The sequence below is a fragment of the Macaca nemestrina genome, chromosome 8 (genome assembly GCF_043159975.1).
Source record: "Macaca nemestrina isolate mMacNem1 chromosome 8, mMacNem.hap1, whole genome shotgun sequence".
NCBI classification, from domain to species: Eukaryota; Metazoa; Chordata; class Mammalia; order Primates; family Cercopithecidae; genus Macaca; species Macaca nemestrina.
This window is the reverse complement of record NC_092132.1, coordinates 6,777,448-6,785,323: the sequence shown is the minus strand read 5'-3', so window position 1 is coordinate 6,785,323 and position 7,876 is coordinate 6,777,448. Positions and strand designations below refer to the sequence as shown.

The window sequence follows — 7,876 nt, the reverse complement described above, 5'->3', positions numbered from 1 at the left end:
TCAGTGTAATCATTTTATTTTCATTTTATCATCTGATTAAAAAATACATAGATATTATGCCTCATGAAGAAGTCAAATATAAATATAAATTAAGGCAAAAAATCAAGGTGTTGAATTAAAAAATGGTCAAGATGTTTCTTGGACATGGCAGCCATCTGGGGTCTGAGGGCACTTTCTTGCTGTTTGATCTTGGCCAAGTGGCTTTCCCTTTCTGAACCTTTAATTGTTGCAACTACAGAATGGGTCTCCAAGCCACCCTACAGCGTCAGCATTCTTGGGCTTTGGGACTCATTTCTCTGTTGTCTCTCTTAATTCCTTTCAGGGAACCATGGCTACTTAGGAGTCCCAGCAGGCTGGCCCTGGGTATCATCTGTGCCCGACCTGGGGTCTGGCTGCTCCTGGTTGTCACCAGAACAGTGTCAGACTTGGTAATATAAGAGGCTCGGCCCCACCCAGGCCCCGGGATGATGACAACCCAGCCTGTGTCTTCCCATCCCTCGCGTCCATTCCAGTGGGTAGAGTTTAGTACAAGCCCCCTCGGAGCTTGGCCAGGGCTGGGCCTCCATCCTCCTCATCTCCTAGTGTTTTATCTTCAAGCAGCAGCAATTCCTGATTTGCATTCCAGTGGCACCTGCTCTTGAACTCCTTTCACCTGGAGCTCTGGGCAACCCTACTGCCCAGGAGAAAGAGAGAGAGCACCCAGGCTCTTCTTCCATCTCTGCACTGCCCTGCTACTGGACCTGGGGAGCATCGACTTTGAGTCTTGAGTGCTTCATCTTTCAAATGCAGAGGTATCAATTCCTGCCTCAGATGCTGGCCACGAGGGCCACATGAAACAGCGTTTGTACAGTGTCTAGGCCAACATCTGCCCTGTAGAAGATGATTCATCATTGTCACTTCTCTTTTTCCCCCACCCCACCCCCGCTGCTACCCAACTGTGACCTAAAAGATTCTCTTTGACACAAGCTGTGTGGCCTGTTTCTTTACCATATTTCTCTTGCTTACCACCTGGTAACCAGCATGCTGGTCTCATTATCCTCCCAAAAAACAAAGTCCCATTCCTCAGCTTCAAACTATGAATCCCCAGCAGCTAGCACAGTTTCCCTAGGCTGACCCCATTTAAGGGTGTGTCCTGAGCCCCTGCTGTGCCTGGAATATTCTCTGCTTGAAGACCTCTGGTGGAGGGGGCTCAGGTCCTTCATGGCTGTGCCCACTGTCTCTGGGCCTTTCTGACCAAATGTTTTCATGAACGCCACCCTGAGAACCATCATCTCCTAACTTTACTCATCCACTCCTTTCTTGGACTCTCCCTTCAGGTGTCCAAATTCAGCTGTGAGGCATCTAACATTCGTTTTTCAAGACGAATATCACAGTTCTTTGTGTGCCATGGGTTGAGTCCACCCAGCGTTCTCCAATGTACCCTCGTGGGTCTAAATTCCTCCTCGTGGCCCTCAGAACCCCTCGTTGTGCTGTGGCAGGTGGGGAGTTGAGTGGGTTTGTGTGTCCTGATTCCTTCTATAGGATCAAATTCCTTAAATGTATCGCTTCTGAGAGGGGGTACATTTTGCCTTCTGCAGGCCTCCTGCATGTCCTCAAAGGAACATCTCAACAGGTTCCCGTGAAACTCAGGCAACTCTTATGCCCTGAAAACAAGATTCTGAAAAACAGAACCGAAGGGTCCCCAGGGTGGAGTCTCACAGAAGGAAGAGCTCCATGTTTCCTGAATAAGACGAGGAGAGGTCCCAAATGCAGTTCCGCCTCACCCTACATCCAGTGTGTGGAGTGGTCGGGTGGGAAAGGCCAAGCCGCAGACACTTCGTATTTCATAGCAGGATTTGGCCTTGCTGCTGTGAAGCCTGGGGGCGGCCCTTCTTCTGTCTTGCTGCTACATCCTTCCCTGTAAAGATGGGGCTAAAAACACCTGCTCCCCAGGACTGTGGTGAGAGACAGTGTGTGAGGCTCCAAGCACTCAACGGGCACACTCACTGGCAGATGATAGTATCTTTATTTCTACTGTGGAGTCTTCTATAATACCTATAAATTTTATTTATAGCTCTAATCAAATTCAATTGCCAGATTCTGTTCCATGCGTGTCTGTCCCTGTACATGTTGCCCAGAAACACACTTTGGGAGTTAATTATAGACCAGTCTCCTAGACTGTGAGCTCCTTAAGAATGGACCTCTATCCTGTTCACTGTGGTATCCCCAGCACCTGGCCCATGTTTGCTCAGAGTGAAGGACTGTCATTTGCCCACTATGCCCCATCCACTCTGACCATGGAGAATAGCCCCGCTATGAATGGCAGGGAGCTCTGTCATCCCTGTCAACTTCTCTATTCTTCAGTGATGACAGGGGGCATTCCAGAAGGGAACCAAAGTGAGACCAGGCCAGACAACCTCACAAATGTCTCCATGGCAACAGCTTGTCCTGCCGCACACAAAGGATCCTGGCTAACTATGCCGCCAAAGGTCAAATTGTCAGCGTGGGGCCTCTTAGCCAAGCACGCCTCTCAGAACAAGGCTAGTTTTCCTTATTCTCACTCCTTCTTTCCCATACATCAGGATTGTAAGTAGTGAAGGCAATAACCAAGAACACCTTAGGAACAATGCTTGTAGAAATGGGGAATTAGGACACGTTTACACTGTTGGTGGGAGTGTAAATTAGTTCAACCATTGTGGAAGACAGAATGGCGATTCCTCAAGGATCTAACTAGTAATATCATTTGATCCAGTGATCATATTACTGGGTATATACCCAAAGGATTATAAATCATGCTACTATAAAGACACATGCACATGTATGTTTATTGCAGCACTAACAGCAAAGACTTGGAACCAACCCAAATGTCCATCAATGATAGACTGGATTAAGAAAACGTGGTACATGTACACTGTGGAATACTATGCAGCCATAAAAAAGGATGAGTTCACGTCCTTTGTAGGGACATGGATGAAGCTGGAAACCACCATTCTGAGCAAACTATCGCAAGGACAGAAAACCAAACGCCACATGTTCTCACTCACAGGTGGGAATTGAGCAATGGGAACACTTGGACACAGGGCAGGGAACATCACACACCAGTGCCTGTCATAGTATGGGGGGCTGGGGAGGGATAGCATTAAGAGAAATACCTAATGTAAATGACGAGTTAATGGGTGCAGCACACCAACATGGCACATGTATACATATGTAACAAACCTGCATGTTGTGCACCATAGAACTTAAAGTATAATAATTTAAAAAAAAAAGAAATGGGGAATTAGTTGGTCTGGAAATGTCTGTGTCTGGTATTACTTCATTGTATGCACCTTTTCAGGCCTCAAGTACCTGGAGAACAGATTACATCGCTTACCCCACATTCCCTCTCTTCCCAAATGAACGTTCAGACCAGCTTCACAGAGAGCCCACTATCTTCAACCACACACATTACCCTCATAACCCTGGCTTCACAAAATAGCACCATCAAAGCAACCTGAAGACAAATGTTCACAATTGGTAAGAAAAGAAAAGGAAGAGAAAAAAATGATTCCCCTAAAATAGCATCTCCCCAACCACGTCAAAGATGCAGCCAGAAATACACCCTCCCTCCTTTTAATGATTTAACAAACAGCTTCTCCTTTGCCCTGGAGAACATTTCTAAAAAACACAGGTTTGGAGTCAGCTCTCTTCACCTCAGCAGGAGAGTCCAGGAGGGACACAGGTAAAGGCGGCCCAGAGTGAGGCTGCTGTCTGCTGGCTCAGAGCATGCTTCTGTGTCATGTGTCACAGAGCAGGGAGGTGGGGCATTCTCCAGGAAGTGGGAGACAGGAGTTTTGTGCATGACTTTGGGCATATTGCCTCACCCCTCTGACACAGTTTCCTAATGAATGGAGGGGCAAAGATCTACGCCTGGCCCATCACAGTTGTGTTGCAAGGAATAAATGATAAAGCTTAAGGGAACATGCTTTGAAAAATAGATAAGCACCCACTGGTTTAAAAAGAGCTCCTCTCCTTGAATTAAAGTGAACAAATGAGCAAGGTTGACTCAAGTGTTTTAAAAGATGCCAAAGAGACTCTTGTAAAGGATGGTTTAGTTTGCCCTACTTTTAAAAAATTTAATCCTCACCCAAATCCTGTGAATTAATGTTGTCGATTTTATTTAATGGAGGAGGAAACTGAGGTTACTTGGTTATTTCTTTGATGTCTCCAGTTTCGAGCAGCTGGAGTACATTGGGCAGCAAGGGGATGGGCTGCAACACTAAAGCCAAGCAGCTGGGCAGTTCTTAGGGACCAGAGAGACTAATCAACAAATGAATGGGGGTCACCCAGCACTGCAGCCTGGCTGCACTCAAGCTGGGGAAGTTCTTCCAAGTCCTAGCCCACAGAAGCCAGGGCTGCTGATCAGAAGGTCTCCAACCTGCCCCCAACAAGAAAGCATGCAGGTGCCCTGTGCAGAAGGCAAAGTGGTCCCTGAGCCAAGGCCAATATGACAGGATTCTACTCATTCCCCTTCTTCCAACTGGAAGAGGAGTGAGCTTGTATGACCAACCCCATATGGGAGAAAGCCCATGTGGGCCCAGGCATCCCAAAACACACCCCGGAGGTCTTTGGGAAACCCCTGGTCTCATCCATTATTTATTGAATATCTGCTGTGTATTTATTGAGCATCTACTGAACCAGGTGCTGAGTTTCTCCAAAACACAGAATCAACTCTTTCTGCACCTTCCCCATGGCGTTCTAAGAAAGAAGGGGTTTGCAGAGATGGACCCTCAGGCTGTAGCAGTTGGCAGAAAGCAAGTAGGAAGGTCTGGCTAGAAAGTGCTGGTCACTCCAGGTTTGAGCCCAACTCCTTGGGCTACTTGAGTGAATTATCTGTCTCTTCCCAACCCAGGAAAGCATCTTTTCAAGCTCACAGCAGTGAGGATGAAGCATCTCATCTTCGAAGATCTTAAAATCTGTGGGGACATCTGAGTCTTGTTCTGGGTTTACCTGAACTCTGAGCCCCAGGTTTGGGTTGAAATATATGGGACTCTGGGAAACTGAGCAGCAGGAGGCCTCCATGGTGCTTAGGTTGGAAGGGAGACAGCAAAGGAAGTGTGGGGAGATCTCTAAAATCTGCACAGATCTCTAAAATCTGCTGGGGAGACGTCAAACACTGATTATTCCATACCATCTCCCAGAGACCCTGATCCAGTGGCTCTGGAGCAGTTCCCTAGAATCTATACTGTTAGAGATAAAGTTCCCCAATGAATTTTTTACCATCAGCATATCAAGGGAATCACCAGAGAAGTGGTACGAACCCTTGTATCCAAATACTGGGCTCCACACTTAGAATTTTGGGAAAATCACTCTTTCTTTCTGAGCCTTGTTTTTCCCATTTGTGGGAGAAAAATAAGGATTTGGATGACACCAGATATTCCCAAGTGTGGGAATTATGAACTGGTACTTACAAAATAATAATTATTGGGAACTATATAAGGTAGGTAAGCCAGATCTTTATTTTGTCAAGTAAGGATATAAAAAAGAAGTAAATATTACCCTACACACACACACACACCCCCCCCACATTCTCCTCTCACTATTATTTCTCACAGTATGAATCATTTTAAACTATAAAAATTAGAGAGATTTCAGTCTCAGAATGAAAGGTCATCCTTCCAATGCAACACAGTTGGGTTGGTTTTCTGTCCAGCTCACACTGTTGACCTCTCGTCCCACCTGGCAAATGAACACCTCTGCCTGTGAATGTGAACTCAGTACCAGTAATTGGGAACCTCAGGCCTGTGACTGCCAGGTTTCTGACAAAGAACTGTCATCCAAAATATACAGAAAACTCTTCAGACTCAAAAATAAAAATCAGATAATTTTTTTAAATGGGCAAAATATCTGAACATAAACTTCACCAAAGAAGATATTCAAGTGGGAAATAAGTGTACGAAAATATGCTGGATATCATGCTATTAGGGGATTGCTAATGGAAGCAACAATGAGATACCACTATGCACCTATTAGAATGATCAAAATCCCAAACACTAACAGCACAAAATGCAGGTCAGAAGGTGGAGCAACAGAAACTCACCGCTGATGGAAATGGAAAAGGATGCAGCTATTTGGAAGACCAATTTGGCAGTTTCTTACAAAACTAAACCTGCTCTTACCATGCAATCTAGCAATTGTGCTTCTTGGTATTTACCCAAAGGAGTTGAATAATTACATCCACACAAAAACCTGCACAGATACGTTTATAGCAGCTTTATTCGTAACTGCCAAAACTTGGAAGCAACCAAGATGCCCTTCAGTAGGTAAACGGATAAAACCTGAAACTTCCAGGCAATGGGATATTATTCAGCACTTAAAAAAAAAGGGAGGCTATTAAGCCAAGAAAAGCCATAGAGGAACCTAAATGCAAAACACTAAGTGAAAGAAGGTAAATTGAAAAGGCTGTATGACACCAACTAGATGACATTTTGGAAATGACAAAACTATGATGACAATTTTAAAACATCAACAGTTTCCAGAGGTTAGGGGAGAAGAGGAGTATGAAGAGGTAGAGCACAGAGACATTTTGGGGCAGTGAAACTCTTCTGTATGATCCTATAATGGTGGATAATGGCATTACAGTATCCATTCATCCAAACCCATAGAGTGTGCAACAGCAAGAGTGAACCCTCATGTCAACTATCGCTGTTGGGCGATAGTGATGTGTCAGTGTAGATTCATCAACTGTAACAAACGTACCGCTAGGGTGTGGGATTTGAAAGGTGGGTGGATGGGGGAGGCTGTGTGTGTGTGTGGGTGGTGGGGGGGTGCAGGGAGCACATGGAAATCTGTACCTTCCTCTTAATTTTGCTGTGAATCTAAAACTGCTCTAAAACTTAGTCTATTTCATACAACAACAATAAAAATGAAATAGAATAGTAAATGTTCGAGGGCATTGTGCTTGATCATGTAGATACTTTATTTCAAAACCCTTGCTTTATATATGTATGCATGTACTGATCAATAAGAAATTACACCTCTTACTGTGGGTTATGGTCAAAAAATGTTAACAGTCACTGGATGAGAGTATTTCCAAGGTCCCTGGGATAGTTTCTTCAAATGAAAAAGGGTATTAGAGTAACACCCCTGCATCTTTAATGGTTGCGAGAACCAACTAAGATGGTCAATGTGAAAAAGACTGAGAGGGAGACAGTCTTATTCTGCACTGACAGGAATGGCTTCTTTTGGACCCCTGACACCCATCCAGCCCCAGAATCACCAGCTGACTGAACACAAGGAACAGGTATCAGATTTCACTTTTAAATCACCGCAATAATACTTCTCTACCCATGGAAACATCAAACTTCTTGAAATGTTTATGTTCCTGGTTTCTAAATCAATCAGAGGTATCCAGAACAGGGAATCACAAAAAGGAAGTTCTTGATAAACATCTGCTGCATTAGTCTGTAAGTGGCTAACAGCTTGGGTGAATGGACAAATGAATGGATGGATGAACTGATCAATGGATCGATCAATCAGTCAGTCAGTCAATCTGTCAGTCAAGAACAAATGCAGGAAGAGTACATCTCTTAGACCACTGGTGAATCACTCGGCCTCTAGATGCAGTTTAACAGGACAGGTTCTGCTAAAACTTTCTGACTTGCTTCACTCCCTCCTCACTGTGATCCTGCATAAATGTGCACATCTAAATGTCTGCTTCCATATGAAGGGGAGGCTAATGAATGGCCCTGGACTAGCTCAGTCAGGCACACACATTCACTCCCTCATTCATTCACCAGGTGGGCTGAACATGTGGACTCTGTGCTACGGTTCTCGGAAAGAAAAGATACATCCCAGTGCTTGAGGAGTTCACATTCAGGTGGGCGCTGAATATAAGAAATCAATCATCAAGAAGAAC

At 44.8% G+C, this 7,876-nt stretch overlaps 1 long non-coding RNA gene across 1 annotated transcript; it reads left to right on the top strand.

Annotated features, from left to right (window-relative positions):
- The first annotated feature begins 2,469 nt into the window (after positions 1–2,469).
- Positions 2,470–3,928, top strand: LOC139355634 (uncharacterized). Its single transcript, XR_011606439.1, has 3 exons — positions 2,470–2,565; positions 2,813–3,025; positions 3,317–3,928. It is a non-coding gene; the product is annotated as an uncharacterized lncRNA (long non-coding RNA).
- Positions 3,929–7,876: the final 3,948 nt, after the last annotated feature.